Genomic DNA, 11,707 nt, shown 5'->3' with positions numbered 1-11,707 from the left:
CAGCAGGTCAGGCAGCATCCAAGGAACAGGAGAATCGACGTTTCGGGCATAAGCCCTTCTTCAGGAATGAGGAAAGTGTGTCCATGTGGTGTAAAATTCCAAGCAGTGGAATGTGGTGAAACGGTTAAAAATTATGTCCCAATACATGTGTGAATCTAACCGGAATGGAGGTGTTGCTTAGTCCCGTGTGAATCTTATTACACACCTCCCCGTGTGAATCTTCTTATCTGTATGTAACCAGAATGGAATGTGTTTTTTAGCCTTGCTCTGCTGTTCACATGAATGTTTATATCTGGAAAAGAGTATATCAGAGTGAGTATAAGCCAGACCCGGGAGTCTGCTCCGGGGTTACGTTTAACCGCCGAGCGTGGGTTGTTGGCAACCGCTCTACGAGAACTGACGGCTCCCAGTTCCGGTAACATGTAGAGTGAGTATAAGCCAGACCCGTTGTAAGTATGAGACCTGGTTGTGGCGACGCTGCGGGGAATAAAATGCTCATATTCTAGCAGACTCGCCTCTTGGTCGTTTGTTCTGTGTCAGACTACTCTCCTACGAACCTGACCTTGAGAATTTTTTAAAACACCATGCAAATTTCTCTTTGAAAGCAGGAAGAGAGGGAAATCATTTTAAATCTTTCACATTAAGGAATGTTAAAAAGAATTATTAAAGTTTAAGTATATAAGTATTACCTATACAGCGTATTCAAGAAGTACGGGTATCCAATATACACAGTCCGTCGATTCCTAAACAACAAACCCAAACAAGTAGACACAACACACCCAGAGACTCTGGCCACATTACCATACATCAAAGACATCTCGGAGATGACTACCAGACTACTCCGACTCCTTGGCAGCATGGTAACCAACAAACTTACCAACACACTGAAACAGCTACTGATGAACCTAAAGGACCATATACAAATGACCAGCAAAACAAGTGTTATTTTAAAAATACCATGCAAGGACTGTAACATAGAACATAGAACAATACAGCGCAGAACAGGCCCTTCGGCCTTCGATGTTGCGCCGACCTGTGAACAAATCTAAGCCCATCCTCCTACAGTATCCCATCCTCATCCATGTGCTAATCTAAGGATAGTTTAAATCTCTATAATGTGGCTGAGTTAGCAGGCAGGGATATCCACGCCCTTACTACTCTCTGAATAAAGAACCTGCCTGTAACATCTGTCTTAAATCTATCACCCCTCAATTTGTAGCTATGCTCCCTCGTACAAGCTGATGTCATCATCCTAGGAAAAAGACTTTCACTGTCTACCTTACCTAATCCTCTGATCATCTTGTATGTCTATATCAAATCCCCTCTTAGCCTTCTTCTCTCCAATGAGAACAAACCCAAGTCTCTCAGCCTTTCCTCATTAGACCTTCCCTCCGGACCAGGCAACATCCTGGTAAATCTCCTTTGCACCTTTTCCATTGCTTCCACATCTTTCCTGTAATGGGGCGACCAGAAATGTACACAATATTCCAAGTGTGGCTTCACTAACATTTTGTATAGTTGCAGCATGATATTGCGGCTCTGGAACTCAATCCTTCTACCAATAAAACCTAACACACCTAATGCCTTCTTAACAGCACTATCCACCTGGGTGGCAACTTTCAGGGATCTACGTACGTGGACTCCAAGATCTCTCTGCACATTCACACTACCAAGAATCTTTCCATTGACCCAGTACTCTGCCTTCCTGTTATTCTTCCCAAAGTGAATCATCTCACATCTATCTGCACTGAACTCCATTTACCCCCTCTCAGCCCAATTCTGCAGTTTATCCAAGTCCCCCTGCAACCTGTAACATTCTTCCACACTGTCCACTACTCCACCGACTTTAGTGTCGTCTGCAAAGTGGTCCCAAAACAGATCCTTGTGGCACACCACTAGTAACCGGCTTCCAAACTGAATATTTTCCATCAATCACCACTCGCTGCCTTCTTACAGAAAGCCAGTTTCTAATCCAAACTGTTAAATCACCCTCAATCCCATGTCTCTGCACTTTCTCCAACAACCTACCATGTGGAACCTTACCAAAGGCTTTACAGAAGTCCATGTACACCACTACCCTACCCTCATCCACATGCTTGGTCACCTTCTCAAAAAACTCAATGAGGTTGTGAGACACGACCTGCCCTTGACGAAACCATGTTGACTATCTGAAATCAAATTATTGCTTGCTAGATGATTATAAATCCTATCTCTCATAATGCTTTTTGAAACTTTTCCTACAAAAGATGTAAGGCTCACTGGTCTATAATTACCTGGGTCACCTCTGCTGCCCTTCTTGAACAAGGGCACAACATTTGCAATCCTCCAGTCCTCTGGTACTAAACCTGTAGATATTGATGACTCAAAGCCAAAGGCTCCAATACCTCTTCCCTAGCTTCCCAGTGAATCCTCAGATAAATCCCATCCAGCCCAGGGGACTTGTCTACTTTCACTCCTTCTAGATTTGATAACACCTCTTCCTTACTAACCTACATCCTTTCCAGTCTAATATCTCATATCTCATTCTTCTCCTCTTCAATATTCTTCTTTTCCTGAGTGAAAACCGATGAGAAATGTTCGTTTCGCACCTTTCCGATCTCCACAAAGTCCACACACAACTTCCCACTTCTGTCTTTGACTGGCCCTATTCCTACACTAATCATCCTTTTATTCCTCACATACCTACAGAAAGCTCTAGGGTTCTCCTTTATTCTATTTGCTAAAGACCACTCATGTCCTCTCTTTGCTCTTCTTAACTCTCTCTTTAAATCCTTCCTGGCTGATCTGTAACTCTCCATCACCTCATCTGAAACATCTTGTCTCATTGTTACATAAGCCTCCTTCTTCTGCTTAACAAGAGTTGCAATTTCTGTAGTAAACCACGGTTCCCTTACCTTCTTACTTCCTCCCTGCCTGACAAGGACATATCTATCAAGCACACACTATATCTGTTCCGTAAACCATCTCTACATTTCCATTGTCCTCATCCCCTGCATTTTGCTACCCCACTCTATGCATCCTAATTCTTGTCGAATTGCATTATAACAAACAATACATCAGACAGACAGGCAGAAAACTAGCCACCAGGATACACGAACACCAACTAGCCACAAAAAGGCATGACCCACTCTCACTAGTATCCATACACACAGATGAAGAAGGACACCACATCGACTGGGACAACATATCCATCCTGGGACAGGCTAACAGAGATACACACAGGAATTATTCAAACCTGAACTCCATTAATAAACACATCGGTTTGGACCCCATTTACCAACCACTGAGAAAAAGAACCAGAAATGATATCACCCACTTTAAGAGACCAAGACACATAAATAGAAAATGGGACAGTACACCAGTGCTTCACCGGAGGCTCACTGATGATGTTACCTAGCATGGCAATGAAATGTCTGAAAACAAACCTTCCAGCCCAGTGAGCTAACTTACAACCTGAAGTATTAAAAAACTGGGAGTGCCAACAGCAGCAGAGTGAAAGAAACATTCAGTGCCTGTAGATAGACACTGCTCTCTCTCACCGCTTCACCCACACCCTCCATGGGCAAAAGACAGAAAAATCAATGTTTTTAAGAATTCTAAATCAAAAGAAAAGGACTGGTTCCACTTCATCCACCAATGAATTGAAGAATGGCTGTCACAGACAGCCGCATGTCGTCAGCACAAAGATCAAAAAGGACTGTGAGAAAATAACCTTGCACATTGTTCTCTGGATTTCCGATCTTTAGAACTTTGTTTCTGCTGTCTTCATTCTTTTTCCATGCACAGTCTCAGTGTTAAACAGTTTGCCTCTAGTCTGACTTAAAACTGACTGACTGCATGTGTTTAGGGTTTTAAGGAGGGTATAGTTTAAGTTGCATAAATTAGGAATCCTCTCTTTTCAATATTAAAAATCACACAACACCAGGTTATCGTCCAACAAGTTTAATTGGAAGCACTAGCTTTCGGAGCATCGCTCCTTCATTGGATGGACAACCATCTGATGAAGGAGCAGCGCTCCGAAAGCTAGTGCTTCCAATTAAACCTGTTGGACTATAATCTGGTGTTGTGTGACTTTTAACTTTCTACACCCGAGTCCAACACTGGCATCTCCAGATCATCTCTTTTCGATGCTCTTGTTAAAGTTAAGTGTGCCACAATGAATAGTTATTTTTACTGTTACTAAAGAAACCCAGGGTGAATTACTTTTGTCCTAAGTAGCAGTCAGTCTGTCAAATTGGTAATTTTGGTGGTCTCACTGGGATTTTGGACATTTATACATTTTGTGACTGTGGGGCATGATTATTGAGGCACTCTTCCCAGTTTAATTACGACAAATCAAAATACAAAGCGTACCAGAGATGGGTAGGTGTGTTGAGATTCGGGTATAGCCTCTTAAGCAATCATTCTGTATGCAATGAGTGGCTCTTGCATTCATTGTTATTGTAGTAATCCTATAAATTTGTTCCCAGTGGGATTAACCTCAAAGGAATTGCTCTCTGGGGGATTAGCAGTGAGTAGGGCTACGCAATTTTGCCTGAAGGCAACCTCTGACTTGTCAAAACATGACAATTACAGGGATGTAGCAGAAACCTGTGCAAAGGTGAGAAAATGGCAAAAAGCTGAAGTAAATAGACTCTGCCTTGAATACAGAAAGTTCAAAAGGTTACCCTGAACAATAAGGTATCCTCATTGGTCGGGGTAGTCAGCAAGGTTACCCCCTCTCACCGTTGTTGTTTATGTTGATGATAGAGCCACTGGCAGAGGCCATTCGTCAGAACGTCCACATAACCGCTCCGGAAGTGGGATCGAGGGCACACAAGATTACACTGTATGCGGATGATGTCCTTCTGTTTTTATCGAACCCAATCACCTCCGTACCCCATTTGATATCAATTCATTTGGAGCTATTTCAGAATATAAGATCAACTTTGCAAAATCGGAGGCTATGCCTTTGTGGAATCTTGTTGACGTGCCAGAAGTTGAAGGTGGCTCGAAGTTCCCTTTTAAGTGGTCACGGGCAGGGCTCCGATACCTAGGCATTTTTATTACCCCCAAGTTTGATCTGTTATTTCAGACTAACTTTGCTCACTTGCTTGACAATATTAGGCGAGATCTCTAGAGATGGGAGGCTCTTCCAATTTCATGGCTGGGCCGAATATCCCACATTAAGATGAATGTTCTTCCTCGTTTGCTTTATCCCGTGCGTATGCTCCTTATAATATTTCCCAGGTCAACGCTGTGGAAGCTTATGGGGTGGTTTGGTTCCTTTGTCTGGCATCATGGGTGGCCCCTCATCAAACTTACTAAATTGCAGTTGCCACATGGAGTGGGAGGGGTTGATTTCCCAGACATCAGAAGGTATCAATTGAGTTCCCTGCTGATCTTTGTCTGCGATTGGGTAGGTAACGATCCAAATTCAATATGGCTGGATATTGAGGCCTCCCAGGCAAAGTGTCCTCTTATTAACCTGTTGTTCATGGATAAGATGAGGACACTGCCGGAACCCCATTGTCATTAGTACAGTCTGGGCTTGGAGGGCGATGCATCAGAGAGACGATTGTTTATCGAAGACTTCGCTACTTAGACCCATAGTTGGCATGCCAGGGTTCCGACCAGAGATGATGGACTCAGGGTTCAAACTATGGGCAGCGAGAGGAGTTTCTAGTTTGGGAGACTTGTTTGAGGGGGTGGTTATGATGTCTTTTGAGCAACTGAGCTGCAAATACGGGTTGCCCAGCAGAGATCTTTTCCATTTTTTTCAGGTTAGGAATTTCATCCAGAAGAAGACTACACTTCTCATTAAGCCCTAAAAGCCTGATACAGAGAGGTTTATGCTACATTCCACAAGCACCCTTTCGGTTAGTGGCCTCTATCACCTGCTGGGTGGCAGGGCCTGGCAGGATATTAACCGGTTATGTAAGGTCTGGGAGCAAGAGCTGGGAGTGGAGATCTCTTCCGAAACATGGGAGAACATATGGGAGAATACTTGAAAGATCTCAATCTGTAATAGGACATGCACTACGCAGTTAAAAGTTCTGTATGGGGCTCATCTGGCACCAGACCGTCTAGCGAAGTTTAAAAAAGGGGCATCTTCAGTGTGCCCCAAATGTAAAATAAGTGTAGGTACTCTTACCCATTGCTCTGGACATGCCACAGGCTCAGTGTTTATTGGAGCACTGTGGCGGGAGAGATAGGGAGGGTATTGAGGACTGAAGTCAAAGTAGACCTGATATCTCTCCTCTTAGGTCTACCGAATTTACCATCCTTAGACAGGCATGGGAAGAAACTATTTAATATTCTTGCACACTGTGCACGGAAGAATATTCTGATGAACTCGGTATCTGAGAACCCGCCGGACTTGCTGGGATGGCAGAAATTAATTATGGAGCACATTCCCTTGGACTTTTTTACAAACATGGTGCACCACACAACAGACTATTTTTATAAGACATGGCAGCCCTACTTGAGTTATTTGAAAATAGATTTGTCAATTATCTTAACTGGGGCGTGTGGTTAACCAGAGTGGTTAGGTTTGTCAAGCCTTGGGCCCTGGAGGGGATCTCGTGAGTTAATGTAAGTATATCTACAATGCTCCTGTTCCTTTGTTTGGGAACTTTGCACCGAGCATAGCTGTTCTGTATTTTGTTTTTTTTTGCTTTTCTTTTTTTTGGTGTTGCTTTGCACAGTGTTTGGGTTTGTTTTGTATTAGAGGATAGGTTAATAGTTAGGAGACAGTAGTTGTATTGTAATTTGTGGGTTTTTTTTCTTTTTATTATACTGATATTTGTTATTGATTGTATTTTCAATAATTTTATATATTTGTAAAGTTAAAAAAAATTGCTAATAAATATATTTACAAAAGAAACCAATAAGCTATCCTCACGACCTTTTATTTGTACTGTTACACAAGAACACAATTTATATCCTTTGGGACTAATCAACTTGAATTATAACTGTGACTCTGTATGTCTCACCCTACAATGAAATTTACAGTTTACAATTCCATTTAAACATTCATCATCTAATATTAGCTCAGTGCACCTTTAGAAAGATTGAATAAATTTGTGTTTAGAATACACATGGCCTGGAAGATCTCTGAGGTAGGGCATCCTGTCATGTGGGGTGGGCTGGTGGAGAATTAAGTCCCCTCTCTAGTCAACTCTCACTCATCAAAGTGTTAAATGGCATGGGGCTGCTGACATTGGTGGGATGCTCTCACTACCAACTCTCTTGATAGTGGTATCGGACCCACCAATAGCAAACTTCAGCTCCAAGTTACGCTACTCCATAACAATATAGAACATGTAGAGTCAACTTGGATAAAGGTTAAGATACTTGGTCTGCCAATTGCTGGAAAAAATCCTTTATATCTATTGTTCACTCACTTTCAATTGTGGATGAAAATGTATGTCTGGATTGTACCCCGATTGTACTCCCAAAGTGGGGCCAAAACGCACCTTTCATTGGACTCTTCATCCTTATTTAACTCCGTGTAGGCTCAGGGTGACAGACTGTCCCAAATTTTACTGGATCGTTCTTTGAAATCTCTAACTGTCCCATGCTCTGTATATTTCTTTTTCATCCCCAGAATGTAATTTGTTCCAGGTTTGTAAAACTGGGAGTGTGCCTGATTCCTGCTTATAGCAGGATTGCAAATTAAGTATTAAGTTAATTTTGATTCGCTTTTGTTCTCAACTGTACCAGTCTCAGATTGAAATCTTCCCTCACTATCTCCCTGGGTCCCCCCCCCCCCCCCCCGCTACCTTACTAGAATAAATCCTCCTGAGCAGCTCTAGCCAATCTCCCTGCCAGTATATTAGTCCCCGTCCAATTTAGGTGCAATCCGTCCTTCTTGTACAGGTCACTTCTACCCCAATACAGCTTCCAATGATCCAAAAATGTGAATCCTTCTCCAATACACCAGCTCCTCAGCCATGCATTCATCTGCTCTATCCTCCTATTCCTGCCCTCACTAGCTCGTAGCACTGGGAGTAATCCAGACATTACTACTCTCAGGGACCTCATTTTTAAACTCCTGCCTAACTCTCTGTAATCTCCCTTCAGAGTCTAAACCTTTTCCCTTCCAATGTCGTTGGTTCCAATGTGGACAATGACCTGCTGTTGGCCCCCCTCCCCCTTGAGAATATTCTGCACCCTCTCTGAGACATCCTTGATCCTGGCACCAGGGAAGCAACACACCATTCTGATTTTTCACTGCTGGCCACAGAAACGTCTATCTGTGCCTCGGACTAGAGAGTCCTCTATAACAATCAATCACTTGGAACCGATGTACCTCTCATTACATTAGAGCCAGTCTCGATGCCAGAAACTTGGCTGTTTGTGCTATGTTCCCCTGAGAATCCATAACCCCCTACATTTTCCAAAACAGCATATTTGTTTGAAATGGGGATAGCCACAGAAGATTCCTGCACTACCTGCCTACCTCTCTTATCTTTCCTGTAGTTAACCCATCTATGGGACTGTAACTGAGACTTTCCCTCCTTCTTATAACTGTCATCCATCATATCCCCTTGCTCTAGTAAATTCCTCATTGCCTCTAACTGCCTCTTCAACCGATCCATTCAATCTGATAGGATTCGCAACCAACAACATCTATTGCAGATATAATCCTCAGTAACCTTTAAACTCTCCCTAAACCCCCACATCCGACAAGAAGAGCATATCACTCTACTAAAGGCCATTTTTGCTTCTTTCAATCTACAGACCCAGAAAATAGCACTGTCTTATTCCTCTACAAAACAGTACTCCCAGTTCAAAGTTTGTGAGAAGATTTGTAGCTCGGGTGCTCGTTTCTGTGGTTCTGTTCGCCGAGCTGGAAGTTTTTGTTGCAAACGTTTCGTCCTCTGTCTAGGTGACATCCTCAGTGCTTGGGAGGCTCCTGTGAAGCGCTTCTGTGGTGTTTCCTCCGGCATTTATAGTGGCCTGTCCTGCCGCTTCCGGTTGCCGGAGACGAAACGTTTGCAACAAAAACTTCCAGCTCGGCGAACAGAACCACAGCAACTACTCCCAGTGCTTCGAGTTAATGCAGGTAGGAATAGGAGGATAGAGCAGATGAATGCATGGCTGAGAAGCTGGTGTATGGGAGAAGGATTCATATTTTTGGATTATTGGAAGCTGTTTTGGGGTAGAAGTGACCTGTACAAGAAGGAGGGATATAGGACAGGGAGATAGTGAGGGAAGATTTCAATCTGAGACTGGTACAGTTGAGAACAAAGGCGAGTCAAACAGGGCAGGCAGGGAAAAAGCAGAGAACAAGGCAGGACTGATAAATTAAACTGCATTTATTTAAATGTAAGGGGCCTAACAGGGAAGGCAGATGAACTCAGGGCATGGTTAGGAACATGGGACTAGGATATCATAGCAGTTACAGAAACATGGCTCAGGGATGGGCAGGACTGGCAGCTTAATGTTCCAGGATACAAATACTACAGGAAGGAAAGAAAGGGAGGCAAGAGAGGAGGGGGAGTGGCATTTTTAATAAGGGATAGCATTACAGCTGTGCTGAGGGAGGGTATTCCTGGAAATACATCCAGGGAGGTTATTTGGGTGGAACTGAGAAATAAGAAAGGGGTGATTACCTTATTGTGATTGTATTATAGACCCCCTAGTAGTCAGAGGGAAATTGTAAAACAAATTTGTAAGGACATCTCAGTTATCAGTAAAAATAATAGGGTGATTATGGTAAGGGATTTTAACTTTCCAAACATAAACTGGGACTGCCATAATGTTAAGGGCTTAGGTGGAGAGGAATTTCTTAAGTGTGTACAAGAAAATTTTCTGATTCAGTTTGTGGATATATCTACTAGAGAATATGTAAAACTTGACCTACTCTTTGGAATTAAGGCAGGGTAGGTGACTGAGGTGTCAGTGGGGGAGCACTTTGGGGCCAGCGACCTTAATTCTATTAGATTTAAAATAGTGATGGAAAAAGATAGACCAGATCTAAAAGTTGAAGTTCTAAATTGGAGAAAGGCCAATTTTGATGGTATTAGGCAAGAACTTTCAAAAGCTGATTGGGGCAGATGTTCGCAGGTAAAGGGACGGCTGGAAAATGGGAAGCCTTCAGGAATGCGATAACGAGAGTCCAGAGAAAGTATATTCCTGTTAGAGTGAAAGGGAAAGCTGATAGGTATAGGGAATGTCTAAAGAAATTGAGGGTTTGGTTAAGAAAAAGAAGGAAGCATATGTCAGGTATAGACAGGATAGATCGAGTGAATCCTTAGAAGAATAAAAAGGAAGTAGGAGTATATTTAAGAGAGAAATGAGGAGGGCAAAACAGGGGCATGAGAAAGCTTTGGCCAATAGAGTTAAAGAGAATCCAAAGTGTTTTTACAAATACATTAAGGACAAAAGGGTAACTAGATAGAGAGTAGGGCTCCTCAAAGATCAGCAAGGCGACCTTTGTGTGGAGCCACAGAAAATGGGGGAGATACTAAACAATTATTTTGCATCAGTATTTACTATGGAAAAGAATATGGAAGATACAGACTGTAGGGAAATAAATGGTGACATCTTGCAAAAATGTCCATATTACAGAGGAGGAAGTGCTGGATGTCTTGAAACACATAAAAGTGATAAATCCCCAGGACCTGACCAGGTGTACCCTAGAACTCTGTGGGAGGCTAGGGAAATGATTGCTAGGCCTCTTACTGAGATATTTGTATCATCAATAGTCACAGGTGAGGTGCCAGAACCCTGGAGGTTGGCTAATGTTGTGCCACTGTTTAACAAAGATGGTAATGACAAGCCAGGGAACTATAGACCAGTGAGCCTGAAGTAGGTGGTATGCAGGTTGTTGGAGGGAATCCTGAGGGACAGGATGTACACGTATTTGGAAAGGCAAAGACTGATTAGGGATAGTCAACATGGCTTTATGCATGGGAAATCATGTCTCACAAACTTGATTGAGTTTTTTGAAGAAGTAACAAAGAAGATTAAAGAGGGCAAAGTGGTGGACGTGATCTATATGGGCTTCAATAAGGTTTGTGACAAGGTTCCCCATGGGAGACTGGTTAGCAAGGTTAGATCTCATGGAATATAGGTAGGACTCGCCATTTGGATACAGAACTGGCTCGAAGATAAAAGACAGAGAGTGCTGGTGAAGATTTGCTTTTCAGACTGGAAGCCTGTGACCAATGGGGTGCCACAAGGATCAGTGCTGGATCCATTGCTTTTCATCATTTACATAAATGATTTGGATGTGAACATAGGAGGTATAGTTAGTAAGTTTGTAGGTGACAACAAAACTGGAGATGTAGTGGACAGCTAAAAAGGTTACCTCAGATTACAACAGGATCTTGATAAGATGGACCAATGGGCTGAGAAGTGGCAGATGGAGTTTAATTTAGATAAACGTGAGGTGCTGCATTTTGGGAAAGCAAATCTTAGCAGAACTTATACACAATGGTAAGGTCCCAGGAAGTGTTGCTGAACAAAGAGACCTTGGAGTGCAGGTTCATAGCTCCTTGAAAGTGGAGTCGCAGGTAGATAGGATAGTGAAGAAGACATTTGTTATGCTTTCCTTTATTGGTCAGAGTATTGAGTACAGGAGTTGGGAGGTCATGTTGTGGCTGTACAGGACATTGGTTAGGCCACTGTTGGAATATTGCATGCAATTCTGGTCTCCTTCCTATCGGAAAGATGTTGTGAAACTTGAAAGGGTTCAGAAAAGATTTACAAGGATGTT

At 42.7% G+C, this 11,707-nt stretch overlaps 1 protein-coding gene across 1 annotated transcript in view; it reads right to left on the bottom strand.

Moving 5' to 3' along the window:
- Nucleotides 1–11,707, bottom strand: part of dnah3 (dynein axonemal heavy chain 3) — a 191,003-nt gene that overhangs the window by 41,883 nt on the left and 137,413 nt on the right. The gene's annotated exons all lie outside the window — the stretch shown is intronic.

Source organism: Chiloscyllium plagiosum, chromosome 21 (assembly GCF_004010195.1).
Source record: "Chiloscyllium plagiosum isolate BGI_BamShark_2017 chromosome 21, ASM401019v2, whole genome shotgun sequence".
Lineage (NCBI taxonomy): Eukaryota > Metazoa > Chordata > Chondrichthyes > Orectolobiformes > Hemiscylliidae > Chiloscyllium > Chiloscyllium plagiosum.
The sequence above is the reverse complement of the archived record's forward strand: the minus strand, read 5'-3'. Positions and strand labels throughout refer to the sequence as shown.